This window comes from Panthera tigris, chromosome A2 (assembly GCF_018350195.1).
Source record: "Panthera tigris isolate Pti1 chromosome A2, P.tigris_Pti1_mat1.1, whole genome shotgun sequence".
Taxonomy (NCBI): Eukaryota; Metazoa; Chordata; class Mammalia; order Carnivora; family Felidae; genus Panthera; species Panthera tigris.
Genome location: NC_056661.1, coordinates 104,164,755 through 104,181,959, shown reverse-complemented (window position 1 = coordinate 104,181,959; position 17,205 = coordinate 104,164,755). Strand labels below are relative to the sequence as shown.

At 36.0% G+C, this 17,205-nt stretch overlaps 1 pseudogene; it reads right to left on the bottom strand.

Annotated features, from left to right (window-relative positions):
• Positions 1 to 15,794: 15,794 nt before the first annotated feature.
• Positions 15,795 to 16,762, bottom strand: LOC102957511 (annotated as a pseudogene).
• Between the last annotated feature and the right edge of the window lie 443 nt (positions 16,763 to 17,205).

Below are 17,205 nucleotides of genomic sequence, written 5' to 3'. Positions count from 1 at the left end.
CACCAAATATTGCAGAAACAATTTAAAGAGATTCATGGATGGAGAAACACAGAGTAATGTAAATATTTCACAATTTCAAATTCAGGTTTTGTTCTGTTTCTTCCTGATAAGGCCAGCTGAGGACAAAGCATAAGCTAACAACACTCCCCCCCCCACCCCCGCCGCCCCCAGTAGGATATATGGGACATTCCTCAGGCACTTCTGGCTGCCCAAGAACAAAGAAAAGGACAGAAAACAAATGGTTAAACTGATAGTCTCCATCAGTTTACAAATATCTTAGTAATCCTACAAGAAAAAGGCAGTCTTATCAATAGTCTCATCCTGGAACTCCCTACTGTCTTAATGATAATGCTTTGCTTTGCTAGAGGGAAAACAACTTTAGCTTGACAATAGCTAGGCCTTCAGTAATCTGTGAGTCTTCCTTAGCATATGGAAATCCCTTTAAGAAACTTGACTTTATCTCCCCCAACTCCCCAATGTATAAGCAGTCCCTCTTCACAACTCCAATATTGTTCTTCCTGCCCATGAGTCCTGTCCCCCGTGCTTTAACATAAAATAACCTTTTTTGCACCAAAGACATCTTCAAGAATTGTTCCTTGGCTATGGGCTTTGAACTCCCACCACCACTCCAAAACCCCATTCTTAATTCTGGATATTTCAGGGTATCATGTAAGCTCAGATGTTATGTATAAGAAGTGAAGAAACAGTAGTTGTCCTGAAGTAAAAGAAACATTTTCTGTAGTCAAAAGTGTATAGTAATTTTGTAAATTCCTGTTTTTCTTCATAGTAGAGATAATGAAGATAAAGTCTAGTTCTAAATAGCAAAATTGTATGAAATTTTAGTAGAATCATTGAGAATTAGGACTTAGGTATGGTCTTGATATTGGACATAAACTTGCATTATCTTTTTTTAAATTTTTTTTTAACGTTCATTTATTTTTGAGACAGAGACAGCATGAGTGGGGGTGGGGCAGAGAGAGAGGGAGACAGAATCCGAAGCACGCTCCAGGCTCTGAGCTGTCAGCACAGAGCCCGACGAGGGGCTCGGACTCACGGACTGTGAGATCATGACCTGAATCAAAGTCAGACACTTAACCGATTGAGCTACCCAGGCGCCCCATCTTTTTTTTTTTTTTTTTTTTAATTGTGTGTGTGTGAGAGAGAGAGAGACAGTGGGCATGCGTGCACATGAATGGGGGAGGGACAGGGAGAGAGGGAAAGAGAGAATCCCAAGCAGGCTCCACCCTGTCAGTGCAGAGCCAGATGCTGGGCTTAAACCTCCTGAATCATGAACTGTGAGATGATAACCTGTGCTGAAGTTCATGCATAACTGACTGAGCCACTCAGGTGCCCCTTGAATTATTTCCTAATGTTGATACTTTTGTGAGCAAAACTTAAAGTTATAATCATTATGTGCCCTCTAATGAATGTCTGTATTTTATGGACATTATCCCAACTCCTTAATCCTTATTTTAATCCCATGAATTAAGAATTATTAGCATTTCACAAGAAAATAACACTTTGAAAGATTACATAAATTGTATGAGCTACAAAGTCCTGAGGGTGCCAGGATTCAAACCCATTCCTATACCCACCCAATGTCTATGTTCAGAAAGATTCATCTTTACTATTAAAAAGTACCCCTTCCTTCTTTCCTCTTTTCAGAAAACAGAGGAATGACATTGGTTTTTTGTTTGTTTGTTTGTTTGTTTTTTTCTTTTGTTCCATTGATACCCCTTGGGGGCATGGGTGAGAATCACTAGATAGATTTGTTGTTTGAATAGGGCATTTCTAAAAAACATTTAAATATTGCTTAAGATTGTAGCATTGGAGGACAAAGAGCTTTCTCTTTCTTCTCCACTTTTGTGGTTGTAAATACCACCTGCATGCTTAAATATGAGAAGTTATCTTCTAACTTAAAACATTTTTTTTTAAAACTGGAATTTAGGCATCCAGTTGCCTAATTGACATCTCCACTTAGATACATCAAATAAATTAACTGCATGTAAGTAAAACATACGTGTAGAAAATTGCCCCTCACCCCACTAACCACTATCTTAACACTAACCACAGTTTAACTGGAGAGCAGTCATCAAGATTTTAAGTCTATATTTATGTATTTTTTTTCTTTTTAGTTTAATGTCTATTGACATATGTCTATTGCTCCATTAGTCCAAGGTTTTATTCATCATATAGCATCTAACAGAATGCCTGACACTTATTAGATGGACTAACATCATTAAGTAACAAACTGGCTAGATAAAATAAAACCAGTTGGTACTATTTGCAGACACCAGTTTGCTGATACATAGAGAATTTTCTGGTTGATTCAAGGGATACAGAGAAGAACAGGAGAGTTGATGATCGTCAGTTATTGTGCCCATGTTTTCTAACATCAAGATTTAGTTAAATATCTGTGTTATCCTGTGACTTTTCTGACACTATTCAGCAAAATACAAAACAGTATTTTCTTCATGTGTAACAAATAGTCTAAACCCAAAATCTATAGTATTTTTATTTCGCTTTAAAAAAGAATGGAGAGAAAGATCCTGTAGTTGTAGTTTATATAACCAGAGAGCTATGAACAGCCTTACAGAACAACCTCAGCCTGGCTTTGAAAGGTCAGTCTTTTGGCACACTTCATTAGATGGATCTCTCATCCTTCTCTAGTTTATTATTCTTTCTTTAACTTTTTTTTTCCCCCTGTTTCTTCTACCTATTGTTTTTTTTCTTACTCTCTACAAAGCCTTTTAGACTGATGAGCAGCACTTTGTGGGTCTGGTTCAGCCCTGGTGGCCCTTGGGGCTGATGAGCTGTAGAGAATCATATGGTTGATCAAACCCAGGTTGGAACTACTGGCACATATCTTGTGTGCCTAATTGCTATTTGGAGTTATTTTTCATTTTCATATTTCTGATAATGACGTATTGTGCCAAATGTATTAGCTACTTGTTTGAACACTTAGGCAGCTGCAATTCTCTAACTTGGAGAAAACCACGTATGTAAATTTGAAGACCTTTTTTCAAAAAACATACTTTAGAACCATAGTCATATAAAACACATGAGATAATCACACAAGTCCTGGCATTTGACCAAATATATTACCAGAGAACGATGGAGAGGGAGAGGTAAATAAACACTATTTCAAGAAACAGAAAAAAAAAAAAAAAGTACTATAAAATATACTATGAACAAATATATAGTCTATTTGTGTCCCTACATGAACATATATGTTCTCATTTGTTAATAATGTCAGCTTTGTATTTGTTATCTTAATATGACTATAATAGTACATTTTTTGGTGTTCCCCTTAGCTTAAATGCTAAGTGAAAGGTAGTAGATATTTTGATGTTCAGTGTGTCACCTTGAGGCACACAGTAAAAATTTTAAAGAATCAATGATAACATCATTTCAAGTGCCTTTTCTGCAGTCAAATCTTCAAGTTTAACAAAAAGTTAAATTGATAGTCTAGTGTAAGTTAATATAACTACAAATTATCTCTTTAATATGATTGCGATAATTTAAACAGGCATGTGTACACGTATATATATATGTGCATATGTGTAAGGGTGTATGTATGCTTATCAGTATAATTTGGAGAGTTCAGATTTTGGTTATGACTCTTCTAATGTAAATACTCAAAATGGTTAAAAACAGATTATCATAAAACTATGAATGGCTTTACTTGATACTGTTTTGACTGAATGCTTCAGGGATGTTCCCTAGAATGGAGCGGAATATTTAAAGATGGTCTGCCATACATTTTGAACCTGACCTATGCCATTTCCACAGAGACCGTTGCCCAGAGATCGCTTTATTTGTGCGTGCCGTGAAAGTGATAAGCAGCATCATGATGGATACAGGACATACTAATTATCTCCCTGTGAAATATATTATTAGTTTCAATGAGAAATAGTTTTCTAACTTCCGCATGGCTGCTTTTTGAATAACTTTGAGTTTAATCAGGAAAAAAAAATGAGAGTGGCAGTGTTGGGAAAATGTGGTCTGTTACCAGAGGGAAAGCAAAGGCGTCTCCTGTACATAGCATTTTATCTTTTGTGTTAATCTTATAAAATCTTTCATGCTATGTATTAAGTGGTGTGTATGTGTGTGTGTGTGGGGGATGATAATAAGTTAACTTCCTGAGAACTGGCAGTACAACTCTATTTAGAAGGGAAAAAATCTATTCCTTAAAAAAACAAAAAACAAAAAAACTTGGTAATTGTTGAGTTAATGCTTTTGAAACAGTTAAAATTGGTAAACTATAATTTTCAGAAGTCCATCGTAGAGCTCTCATATGTAGAATATTCTGTGCTCAGAATACACTATATGATAAGCACATGCCACATATCTATGCATGTGGTTATAGGAAGAGAGCTATGTTGTTAAAGAAGGATTATTGAGCCAGAAGGCTAGGTTAGATACCTAATGGGTTAATGTTCTCCAGGGCAGTGACCTATAAACTTGCTGGATTACCTTTTCTACCAGGCAGGTATCATTTACATCTGTATCAGACAAAAATCTACAAGTTAACATGTAAATTTGCCTTCTTTGGCCTTTTAATTAAAAATATATTCTAAGTGAATCAAGGATACAGTCTCTTAGGTAATTAAACAGTCCTTAGATGGGCTGGTTAAGCAATGCTCCAATGTAAAATTCAAAAGATTTTCTGCCTTCCCTTTGTCTTCTTTCTAAATTGTGAACATTTATTTTTTCCTTAATAGAACAGTCATTGATGTGTAAGCATTCTGTAAATGTTTAACAACATGGGAAAATGGTTTAGGAGGTGACACACTGGGAGCTTATGTTGAGGGTTATGATCAGAAAATAAAACCCATCTGCATAAAATACAATTTCTTTTTTATTTCCAAAAGGGAGGGGAGATGAGATAATGGAGAAGGGACCAGAAGCAGCACAATCCAGGAGAAAACATGACTTTGAGCACTGCTTGGGGGAAGGTCAAGAGAAACCAATAATTGTGGCATTGCCAAAAGGAATTTTGAAAATGGAAATGTCTAAGACTTGAATTTTTGTACTGTGTGGTAGACAATGTAATCCATTTCTCTTGCCTTTCATTCTTTAGTAAATTCTGTGCTCAGGAATATTTCATGTGCCTTTCAATTTAATGTTTATTTTTAATATTTATTTTTTAGAGAGAGTGTGTGAGTGGGGAGGGGCAGAGAGAGAAGAGGAGGAGACAAAAAATCTGAAGCAGGCTCCAGGCTCTGAGCTGTCCGCACAGAGCACAATGCAGGGCTCCAACCCATGCACCATGACATCGTGACCTGAGCCGAAGTCGGACGCTCAACTGACTGAGCCACCCAGGCACCCCTTCATTTTATGTTTAGAAACTGGTTGCCAGTGACGTTGGTAGATTATTCATTTATAATACATTTCTGGATTAACAACTTTTGAACCTAACTGTGTGCTAAGCATGTATAATTTGCTGGACACGTGGTGTTTAATCAACCACACAAAACGAGCCTTTATAGAGCTTAGAGCTTAGTGGAGACGTCAGGCAATAAATAGATAAATACTTAAATATGTAATTATAACTTTTGATGAGTGCTATAAAAATGAACAGGATTCAGTGATAGAGATTAGTAGGTTTAGAGATGTACTTTAGTGGTACCATCAAGGAAAGCCCCTTTAGGAGGAGGCCTGAAGCAAAGGCCATCCAAGAAGAGGGAGATGGTGTCCTGTGCTTTGGTTTCTACCAGCTGCCATAACAACCACAAACTTAGTGGCATAAAACAACAGAAACGTATTCCCTCTTTTGTGGAGGCCAGAAGTCAAAAATCAAGATGTCAGCAGGGCTGTTTCTTTGGGAGGCTCTGAGGGAGGAAGGATCTATGACTCTCCTAGATTCTGCTGGCAGCCAGTAATCATTGACATTCCTTGGATCATAATTTCATTACGGCACTTTCTGCCTTTGTCTTTATGGATCTTCTGCCCTTGCGTGTGTCTGTGTTACCAGTCTCCCTTTGCCTTTGTCCTGTAAGGAAACTGTCACTGGATTTGGGCACAGCCTGAACCCAGGATGAACTCCATTGAAATTCGTAGGTACCTCTGTGCAGTTTAACCCGCTATACGAGGCAGAGGGATTGATATGTGCCAAGACAAGGATGTGGTAAACAGCTTGGCACTTTTGCAGAAAAAAGGAACATTCTGAATGAGAATAAGAATAGGTCGTGATGTAGTTAATGTGGTAGGCAGTGTTGTCTTGTTGCCAGCTACATCATTGACTAGCAAGAGAGAATAAGCCTCCTGTGAACTTTGAGCCCCACGGGGGATAAATTGGGCTTCACAAGGAATTGTGTTTATTGTGGGAATTGAAGTTATCTGTGAAATTCACTTGATACTCAGTTTACTAATATATATATCTCTTCTATCCAGTATTCTCAAGTGTCTTCTGACTTACCGAGCTTACTCTAACTGGGTATGAATTATCTCCAAAATTACCAGTTGTGCTTGTCCGTTCTAAAAGGGTCATTTTTCAATGGACCTTGCCTTTCTTGTTGGGACACTGTTCCATTTCTGAGGTCAATGACTAATGGTATATTTTCTATTTCACATTTATGTGAAAGAGAATGAAACCTAAGGCATAATGCAACAGTATTCTTCAGGTTATGTAGACTAAGCCTTGTCCTGTGATGTCTAAATATGTGGTACTGTAGATAATTTTATAGTTGACAACAATTTGAAAATCCCCTTTAGGGTTCTTCTCTAAGATATGACAAAGGAATTCAGTTTAGATTACAAAATAACCTGTTTTGGAGTCATACTGAGTCTGAAAAAATCCTGTCCAAGGAAATGAATTTTTGTCTCCTATTAAGGAGTTCATTTTAAACTTTTTACTCCATGAGCACCATTTTATATAACTGAAGACAGCTTATAAAAAGGCAGTAATATACAACTGGGTTATAGATGATGGCTTTGTTAAATATAAGTAACAAAGAGACTTCTTTTACCCTCTTAAGTGTGACTTTCCTATGTCCCTACCTACTATTGTGGGGATGAGATTACTGATGTGTCCCGATAGCAAACCTTTCTCTAGGTAGGTTCATAATCATTTTTGAGCACTTTAGAGTATATATCTTTAACATTGCCAACCACTAACTTCAATGCTGAAATACTTTTCAGGAAATTTTCTAATCAAATGATAGTTTTTTTTGCATTTCTGAATAATTTCCATTAGCAACTTGTGCTTATGATTTCATCTAAAAATAATTTAACTGCAGAATCCCTATACAGAAAACCACTGAATGAATAGTCTCAGTGTTGCTGAGAAAAGATTTGGGAAATAAGATGTAACAAAGTCAATTCACTCTAACATATACCTGGGTACCTTCCTTCTGCAAAGCAAAATGGAAATATATATTAGAAAAATTATGGTTGGTCTTCTTGTCAGGCAGTTGAAGGACTTAAAAAAATCTATACGAAAACATAAATCTGGAGTTAATGAGTGTTTTCTGTAAATATGCATTGATTATGTGGACTCACATTGAGGGACTTTGGGGGCATGTAATTTTTAATAATTTAACTGGAAAACTATGCCAAATGACAATTTAAAAACTAAAAGCACAGCAGGTGAAATAATTTATTTGACCTAAGATGCCTATAGATCAATGAAAAGAGCTAGAATACAGCTTTTTTATGAAAGAGCAAATGAGAAATACCTCACCGCCAAAATGAAACCTGATAAAAAAAGGCAGTTTGGAAAGGAAGATTGTTTGTCAAGACAGCATTTAAACATGGTTAAGGAAATAGCCATGTCTTATGACAAATGTGAGATTGTGTAGATAATTTACTGAATAATACTTTGCAGAAACATTTTGTAAATCATTCTCTTGTTAGATTTATATTTTTGTTTAAAATATAAAAAGCTTCTCAGCTATTGCTATCCCTTAAGAGAATTATAAGTTACTGGTTTGTTGTATTTCTTAGATTTAACTTGAAGCTTTTTTGTCTGTTGTTATATGACGGTGAATAATGAGACAATAAGATTAAAGCAATATGTTATTATTTTAAGTCTATCTCTGTTTCGTTACTGTCATTTTTTCCCCTTTTGGAGAAGTAAATGTATGTTTCTGGTGTTGGGACAATATTTAGAGCAGGAGAAAAAAAGCAATATTTTCAGTCAGCAAAGTCCTTTGAAATAAATAATAGTAATCAAACAACTTAAAAACCTTTGATAAAAAACACAAAAACTAAGAGCATGACATTTTTAGTTTTTTTTTAATTAATAAATATCCTTAGTAGAAAAGCTAATAAGACTTATTTTCCTTTTTCAAATAATTCTATTTTTAAAAATCTAATATTAAAATTAGAACAATAGGTATATTTAGGTTATAGTTAATAGACCGTATAAAGAACCATGTCTTACGGAGCACCTGAGTGGCTTAGTGATAAAAGCATCTGACTCTTGATTTCAGCTTAGGTCATCATCTCATGGTTTGTGAGATTGAGTCCCACGTGGGACTCACTGCTGACAGTGCAGAGCCTACTTGGGATTCTCTCTCTCTTCTTTTCTCTGCCCCTCCCCTGCTCACGCCTATATGCTCACCTCTCAAAATAAATAAACTTTAAAAAGAAAAAAAACAGTTCTAGTCTCTTGGCTCTTCTGATCTCGGAGTAAAATTACCTGCTTAGCCATTCTAACATAATTGGTTAATTAGCTCTTCCTTCTCAAAGCAAAGGAGAAAACTGAAGCTCAGTGGCATCCTTTCTCTCATCTGTCTTGTTCTCATTCTTGCCTCATTTTCCTTTTGGCTAAAAATAAGTTAGAGGTTTTTATACTTCTGACAGCTGTAAAATGTACTCCTCAGCAAGGTAAGAATATAGGATTTAGTATGGTATATTTATTTATTACAGGTTATTATTATTATCTTACAGATTATTCTTTATTTAGAACTCTCAAAGAAAAACTGGACTGGATCAGTTAAACAGGCAAGCAAAACTTTATTCAAGATTATGGAAATAGAGTAGGGGAGAAATTGAAATTGCAGTAGGGGAGAGAGATTGAACTGGAGTCTGCTCAAAAAGCTGGAGAGATTTTAAGCACTGGGGTGAGCTAGTGAAAAACTAATGGAGGATGCATTAGTAGCAGGTTTGTTAGGGTTATTAGGCTTAACTGTGTTTGCCAGTTGATTATGGAAATTAAGCTCTACCCACCAACTGGTACACTGCCTTTTTGGATGATTCTCTTTCAAAGGGATTGGCTTCTAGGTCTTTGACAAGACATTCCTGGCTTATAAAACTGACAGGAGACTGGAAGATTTATACCTCAAAGGGGCAGAGAACAAATTTGCAAAAGCAGGTTTTCTAAATTAAGAAGACTTAGTTTAGTGTTCCGAAGTAAGAAAACTTCAGTTCTCTAAAGGAAAAAAAAAGGATGTTAGAGGACTCCAGTCTCAAAGGACCCTATCTAAATTTTAACCAAGCTCCGGGATGTTTTGATCAAAACTAAAGCCAAGGGGCACCTGGGTGGCTCAGTCAGGTAAGTGTCTGACTTCAGCTCAGGTCATGACCTCGAGGTCTGTGAGTTCAAGCCGTGCATCAGGCTCTGTGCTGACAGTTCAGCTCCTGGAGCCTGCTTGAGATTCTGTGTTTCCCTCTCTCTCTGCCCATCCCACACTTGTGCTCTATTTCTGTCAAAAATGAATAAACGTTAAAAAACAAAAAAACTAAAGCCAAGATCAATTGGCCCTGTCTCCAGAGGTTATCTAATAAAACATTCTCTTTATAAAGGATAGTTTATTTCTAAGTAGTTGTCAAAGGTAACTAACAGTTGGGTTCATTAGCTTCCTAAAACCTGAATATAGTTAGACTGCTGCCATCATTTATCACCTTGGCTTTATTTCTAGACTGTAAACTTAACAACGTATAATTGCTTTGGGACAGAATTGTGTCTCCTCAAAAATTCATATGCTGAAGTTCTAATTCAGAATGTGACTGATGTTAATAACACTGTAATTTGGAGGTACGGTTTTTAGGAATTAGTTAAATGAGGTCATGATGGTAGGATCTTAAACCTATAAGACTAGAGGCCTTAGAAGAAGAAGAGAGAGAAGGAGAGGAAAATCTTTACCTTTCATGACCCACAGAGAAGGTCACCATTTGCAGGCCAGGAAGAGAGCTATCATGAGAACCTGACCATACTTGCACCCTAATATTAGACTTCTAGCCTCTGGAACTGTGAGAAAATAAATATCTGTTGTTTAAGCTGCCCAGACTACACTATTTTGTTTTAGCAGCCCAGGATGACAGTCCAGGAGGAATTACTTCAAAATAATATGGTACAAGATAAGTTGACATGTCCTGAAGCTTAGTCTTAAGGGATACCTCTTGGATAACTTGAGGTCCAAAATGACTTTTTTTTGTATTAGGATTGGTGTGGATTTCCAGTGAATGAATACCATAATCCATTGGGTAATTTCTCAAATTTTTTGCTTGTATTAGGTAGCACACTTTTTTTTTTTTTTATATTACATCGCACTTTGGAGTGTATTTAGAGTAAGAATAAAGATAGCTAACAATAGCTTTTGACTCAGTACCTACCACCAGAATCATTAGAATAGAATTCATTTTGCAATATGTCTTAGTTTCAGCTGCACATAATGGGGTGGAGGGTAACAAGAACATTTTGTGAATTTCTTCCCTTAGCTGTGGGTGAGTGGTTGGCGTGGGGATGAAGAGTGTTGACCCCATATGCATAGTTTTTCCTTATTATAAATCATTTCTATGTATTGCAATTTCACTGGATGAAGGGACTTGCTCATTTAGTCTCTATGGAGATAACTTCTAAAATAGTGTCTAGGACATAATAAGTCCTCAATCACTAGTTACTTAATGTACAAATGAATGAAATAAAGAGTGGAGGGAATTAATACCACAAACACAGATGAAGGTCATTTGTGAACTATTTTTTAAATGTTAAAAAAAAAAAAACTTTAGGTAGTAAAGAACTGTTGAAAATTTACAAGGAGAGACATGATTTTATATCACACTAATTATGTTTTTGTTAAGCAGACTCAATACAAGCTTTTTTTGGAACTAATCATTTATCTTTTTTTTTTTTTTTAAGTTTATTTCTTTTGAGAAAGAGAGCAAGTAGGGGAGGGGCAGAGAGAGAGGGAGAGAGAATTCCAAGCAGGCTCCTTGCTGTCAGCATGCAACTCAATGCAGAGCTCTAAAAATAAGGTAAAAACATTGAGGGTAATAATACAAGGTATGAGTCCATATTTTCAGTTACAAGTACCAATGCATTTTTTTCTTTTTTTTCAGTTTTGAGTGAAACTGAAGGAATTTATGTGGATTTTCATTGAATGAAAATCATAATCTATTTGATAGTTTCTAACTTTCTATTTTCTTTCACACACTGCTTTTGAGGTATAATATACATACAGAAAACTGCATATATCATAAGCATATAGCTCAATTAATTTTCATAAAATGAACATTTTCAGTTAAACTTCAGCTACAGCCCTCCCCGCCCCCCGCCCTGTCATGCAAGAGTAACCATTCTTCTGACTTCTCACATAGATTAGATTAGCATTTAAAATTTTTTGTGTGTGAGTGGACTTAGACTGCACGCACCTCTTTGTGTCTAGCTCTGTTCATCGATATCGTGTTAGTGAGCGTCATCCATATCTTTTCCTAGTTGTGGAATGTTAGCTCCCCTTACTGCATGGAACTACATGCATGCCTTTCTACTGAGTGGATGCTGAGAGAATGGCTGGCTCGAGTACGATTTTGCAGCTGACCCCCGAATTTTCCAAAATGACTGCACGAATTCACACACTCAGTAGGAATTTTTGACATCTCCATTACTCCACATCCTTTCCAACACTGGGTATTAACTTTTTTAAAATTGGTTTTAGCCCTTCTAATAGAAGTAGAATGATAAATGAATTGTGGTTTTTATTTCCTTTTGAAAAAAAATATTGTGTCCCTTTTCACCTGCATTCTGACCACTAGGATATTCCCTTCTGTGAAGTATCAAGTCTTTGGCACAAGTTTTTAGTTGGGTTGATACGTAGGAGATACTGATATAAGATGCATTTAAGTCCTTTGGGTATGTGTCATGCAAATGTCAATCACTACAGTATGTATTTTTACTTTTGTTGTCTTTTAATGAGCAAAATACTTGAATACTTGATCTTAAGATCACATTAATGTGGTCCAATTAATTTTCAGTCTATAAACAGCCTTTTTTGTCCCTTGTTTAAAAAATATTTACTAACTCTATGTTCATAAGGATGTTTCATACTTTATTCTAAAATATTTGTTTTGACTTTTACATTTAGATTAGCAGTTGACCTGGAATTCCCTCCCTCCCTCCCTCCCTCCCTCCCTCCCTCCCTCCCTCCCTTCCTCCCTTCCTTCCTTCCTACCTCCCTTCCTCTTTCTTCTGTGAATGGTAGATGAATCTAGGTACAATTATTTCGTAAGAACATCTAATTTATCTAATACTACTTTTAGACAAGACCACTTTTTCCCATTGCACTGCAGAGTTGTTGTTTTTTTTTTTTTTTTTTTTTTGTTGTTGTAAATTAGGTGACAATGTATAGACAAATTAGTGCACTGTCCATTCTTTTCAGTTGGAAAAATCTGAACTTGTGCCTATCCCACATTGTCTTCATACAGTTTTATAATGAGTCTTGACGTTTGGTAATGTTAGTACTCAAGATTTGTTCTTTTTGAAGATTTCTTTGGTTATTCTTGGCCCTTTACATTTCTATATTAGGATCGTCTGATTTCCACTAAAACTTCTGACATTTAGATGGGGATTTATACTACTGATTTATTGCCGAAAGATGAATCATCTCCAGATTTAACACTTTTACTCCACTTTTGCTAAGGATCACTGTTAGCTGGGCCTCTCTATAGGGGTGCTTGAGTGATCTCAAGGTGTGGTTGATTGTTGTCCTCAAAGCAAGCGATCCAAGAGAAAGAATTAAAGAAAAAGTGACCAAGATGGAAGCTGTAGAGTCTTTGATAAGGTAATCTTTGAAGTGACATAGTCACCTCTATGGAATTCTGTTGAGCACACAAACCAACCCAGGTGTAATGTGGGAGACCATTACAAAGGTGTATGAATATCAAGAGATGAAGATCGTTGGAAACTAGTGTAGAGACAGGGTTTTATTAAGTCTATAGATAAATTTTGAGAGAATTGGTGGTCATACATTATTGAGTCATGTAACCAAAAACATAATATATTTCTTCATTTATTTAGCTCTTGTTTAATATTTCTCAATAATGCTATTTAATTATTAGTGTAGTTTTCACACGTTTTCTAGATTTACTTCTAAATATTGACTTTGAGGGGTACCTTCATGGCTCAGTTGGTTAAGCATCTGACTTTGGCTCAGTTCATGCATGATCTTGCTGCCCGTTGTTTTGAGCCCCATGTCAGGCTCTGTGCTGACAACTCAGAGCCTGGAGTCTGCTTCGGACCCTGTACTTCACTTTCTCTCTGTACCTACCCAACTCACATTCTCTCTCTCTCACTCAAAAATGAAGATTAAAAAAATATTTGACTTTGAATGCTATTATAAACTATTTCATTTTTATTTTTTTATTTTTATTTTTTTTAGAGTTTAGTTTTGAAAGAGAGAGACCTAGTGTGAGTGGGGGAGGGGCAGAGAGAAAAGGAGACACAGAATATGAAGCAGGCTCCAGGTTCTGAGCTCTCAGCACAGAGCCCCTTGCAGGGCTTGACCTTGGGAACAGTGAGCTCATGACCTAGCCCCAAGTCGCATGCTTAATCAACTGAGCCACCCAGGTGCCCCAATTATTTCATTTTTAAATCTAAATTTCTGTTGTGGCTATGAGACATAAAATTTAGTTCCTTGGTCTTGTATCGAGTGAAGTTGCTTAATTTGTGTACTAGTTCTAAATTTATTCTAAACATTGTCTTACATATTCCAAGTGCACGCTTATGTCACTTTTTAATATTTTTATTCTTTTCCAATTCTTAATGCTATTTTTTTCTTCTTCCTTACTACATGGGCTGGGATTTCCAGTAAATACTGAAGAGAAGTGATGATGATGAGCATCATTGTCTCATTCTTATCTCCTGATTGTTGAAGTATAATATGCATACAGGAAAGTGTGTATCATAAGTGTACAGCTTAATTTTTATAAACAGAAATCTGTCTATTCAATAACCCCAATATTATCAACAAGTCAGAAGTCCTCATTTTGGAATAGTAATCTCTTGACTTCAAACCACATATTTTTACCTGCTTTTATACTTTTGCAAATGGAATCATGCAGTATGTAATCAGTTATGCCTCAATTTTTATTACTTTGCCACTCTTGGAAGAATTTGTTGATATTGTTTATGAGGTAAATTCCCTTTTATTTCTAGTTTGGCAAGAGAGTTTCTAGGAAAAAAACATAAATGAGTGGTGACTTTTATGAAATTCTTCTACTGTGTTTGTGAAAACACTTGACTTATTCCTTATTTTTCTGTTGATGTGATCAGTCCTAGTGATTTGATTACTAAACCAGGTTTCATTCATGGAGTAAGTCCCAATGGTCTACTGTCTTGTTTTTTTCTTTTTCATTATCGCCGAATAGGACTTGTTTATATTTTATTTAGGATTTTGTCCAAATTCTTGAGAAAGATTCTGTAGTACTTTTCCTTTCTTACAATGCATTTATCATGTTTTGGTATCAATATTATTCTAATTTCTTAAAATATATTGGGGAATTTTCTTTTTCTGTTATCACACAGAGTCTTGTGTAACACTAGTATTATCTATATCTTTAATATTTCAGAGAATTCACTGATGAAGTCATCTAGACCTGGGGTCATTTTTGTAAGAATGTTTTTAATAGCAGATTTAATCTATTTACTTGATACCAAGTAATTCAGGCTCTCTGTGTGTTTTCATCTTCCTGTAGTTTTATTTGATGAATTTTTGCAATTCATTCAAATACTCTAATTTACAACTAAAAAGTTGTTTATAATCACTCATCTTTCTTGATGCAGCTAGAAACAATGTAAATATTAGTATATTACCTTTTGTCATCTCTGATTTTGTTGTTTTATTCATTCTAATACTTTTTCCTTACTTTGTCTTGCTAGGGGTTAATTTTATTAGTATTTTCAAAGGTTTAGGGTTTAATGGCTCCTGGGTGGCTCAGTCCGTTGGGTGGCCTAATACAACTCAGATCATGATTTTGCGGTCAGTGAGTTTGAGCCCCATGTCGTGCTGTGTCCTGGGTGCTCAGAGCCTGGAGCCTGCTTCGGATTCTGTGTCTACCTCTCTCTGCTTGCCCATTCCCTGCTTGCTCTCTGTCTCTCTCTCTCACAAAAATAACAAACAATTAAAAAAAAAAGTTTAGGGTTTCTATTTTTGAATGTTTGAATTATATTTTATTGATTTATTATTTTTCTTTTATATTCTTAGATTTGATTCACTTTTCTCTCTCCAACTTCTTGAAAGAAAAGCATACATAATTTATTCTTCAGCTTTCTGTTTTCCTATATGGGCATTTAAAGTTGCAAATATGTTCCTGATCTTAGAGGAAAATCTTTCTCAGCTTTTCACTTCTGAATATGATGTAAGCTGTGGACTTGTCATATATGGTGTTTATTATATTGATATAAGTTCTCTCTTTATACCCATTTGGTTGAGAATTTTTATCATAAATAGATGTTGAATTTTGTCATGTTCTTTTTTTATTGAGATGATTTATAGGTCTTTTTTTTTTTTTTTCAATTTGAAAGTAGTTGTTGATTAGCTGACCAGATTATAAAAATAATCATAGCAGATACCTCAGTTCATCCTAATAATCTTACTGGTCTGATCTTCCCTGTGCCAGCATCTTTACCTTCTACAAAATGAGTGGTCTTTTTCTTTATTCCCCCACAAGGAGAAGATAACTTGAAGGACCATAAGAAGTTGTTTGCTTTTTTGATTTTTTTTTTTTAAACGTTTATTTATTTTTGAGACAGAGAGAGACAGAGCATGAACGGGGGAGGGTCAGAGAGAGAGGGAGACACAGAATCCGAAACAGGCTACAGGCTCTGAGCTGTCAGCACAGAGCCCAATGCGGGGCTCAAATTCACGGACCGCGAGATCATGACCTGAGCTGAAGTTGGACGCCCAACCGACTGAGCCACCCAGGCGCCCCTTGATATGTTTTTTTTAACAGTATAGATCTTATGAATCAGGTCCTCTGTGCAGATGATGCCGTTTTTACCAAGAGATCATGCAATCAATGTGTTATTTGTCAGGGAAATTGGCTTCTTGTTGATTTTGCCATAACCACGCTTGTAAATCAATTCATTCACTCACTACATGTGTGGGTACCCCAGTGCTCTGTATGGTTCCATAATCCTTAGCATGTTAGCTGAAGCCGCTTTGAACTTAACACAGGTGCCATTGAAAATCTGGTGAAGGTGAAGAAGCTGCAACACCTTTTGAACCTTTGGACTCAACACTATTGATAGCTGTAAGGTCCTGATGACAAATGCCAATTTGGGTTCCCCAAGTACATAGAGGTTGCCGGCTTTTCTTGCCATCCTAGCCAGTTGAATCTCAGTTGTGTACATTTGCCTATGTTCCTTGTGGTGACACTTAGCTTTTTCACAGATGAGCTTCTTCATCTCCTTTTGAGGCATCTTTTGGGCATACTTCCTTCTCAGACACTTGATCTTCAACTCTGTGAAATCCCTTCCCTTTTTCTTAAGGGTTTCTGGCATAGCAGGAACCTTCTTTTTCTTCTCTCTACCATCCTCCATGGTTCTATCTGGAAAAAAAAAAGAGATGACCATGCAGTTTTTATCCTACATTTTGTTAATGTGGTGTATCACATTAACTGATTTGCAGATGGTGAATCATCCCTGCATCTCTGGAATAAATCTTACTTGGTCAGGGTATATGATTATTTAAATAGTTGAATTCATTTTGCTAATATTTTGTTAAGGATTTTTGCATATCTGTTTTTAAGGAATGCCAGCCTATAATTTTCATTTCTTGTCATATCCTTGTCTGATTTTGGTATCATAATCACTGGCCTCATAAAATGAATTTGGATGAGTTCCCTCCTCTTCTGTATTTTTGGAAGAGTTTGAGAAGGATTGGTATTTATTCTTCTTTAAATGTTATGTAGAATCACAAGTGAGGCTTTCTGGTCTTGGACTGTAATTTGTTGGGAGGTTTTTGAATACTGTTTAATCTCCTT